Genomic DNA, 1,119 nt, shown 5'->3' on the forward strand with positions numbered 1-1,119 from the left:
GATAGACAGGTTTAAAATTGTCTGCAGTGTTTCTTAAATTTCCTTGAGCACAGACAGAGCCTGCTTTTTATTGAACATCTCAAGGAACACTTATAGAATTCCATGGATCCCAATTTCTGAGACCAGCTGAAAGAGCCCCAGCTTCAGAGATTCTAACAAAATCCCTAAAGCTGGAGGACATCTGCCCTTGCTGTCTGGTTCTCAACACAAGAAGACACCAAGACCTTTCACATCTGGAATTCCAATTCTTCCTGCCTAAGATTCTGGGCCAGCCCTGGGAGAGTGATGTCAGAGGCTGAGGTCAGAGGGCCACCCTAGTGGCCAAGGGCTGCTGCTGCAAGACTGGGGCTGGGTTTTATTCCTCCTTTGGGTCTCCGGGGTGGCCTCAGAGAGCCATCTGTAAATGTGGGTGGGGTAGGACAGAAGGAGATCACAAGAAGATGGTCAGAGGGACATGAAGGAGGAGGTACCCAAGCCAGTAGATATGCACAGCGTTCAGGAGACTGGGGAGAGTAGGAGAGAGGCCTCTGGGTATGAGAGTTGGGAACCTGGACAGAAAGTACAAATTTCAGGTGGGCCTGGGCCAGTGCAGTGGGAAATCAGCAGGTCACTAAGATTCCATTCGGGCCAATATTGGGTGGGGCCCTGTTTTGCAAGAGTACCCTTCTGCTGTCCTGGGCCTCAGCTTACTCATTTCTCAAACAGGGAAGATTGATGGTTCTAAAGACCCGCCCAATAGTCGTTTTGGCAGCACATATACTAAAATTGGAATAATACAGAGAAGAGTAGTATGGCTCCTGTGCAAGGACGACATACAGATTCATAAAACGTTCCATATTTGTAGCTATGGAGAGCCTAGATGTCCATCAACATTAATGGATAAAGAAGATGTGATATATATATATATACACAACAGAATACTATGCAGCCATCAAAAAACAAAGATCTTGCCATTTGCAATGACATGGATGGAACTAGAGGGTATTATGCTGAGCGAAATAAGTCAGAGAAAGACAATTATCATATGACCTCACTGATATGTGGAATTTGAGAAACAAGACAGAAGATCATAGCAGAAGGGAGGGGAAAAGGAAACAAGATGAAACCAGAAAGGAAGAG

General features: G+C 45.7%; 1 non-coding gene across 1 annotated transcript; it reads left to right on the plus strand.

Moving 5' to 3' along the window:
• The first annotated feature begins 738 nt into the window (after positions 1–738).
• LOC132020988 (U6 spliceosomal RNA) lies at positions 739–842 on the plus strand. Its single transcript, XR_009405177.1, has one exon. It is a non-coding gene; the product is annotated as a U6 spliceosomal RNA (small nuclear RNA).
• Positions 843–1,119: the final 277 nt, after the last annotated feature.

The sequence above is a fragment of the Mustela nigripes genome, chromosome 6 (genome assembly GCF_022355385.1).
Source record: "Mustela nigripes isolate SB6536 chromosome 6, MUSNIG.SB6536, whole genome shotgun sequence".
NCBI classification, from domain to species: Eukaryota; Metazoa; Chordata; class Mammalia; order Carnivora; family Mustelidae; genus Mustela; species Mustela nigripes.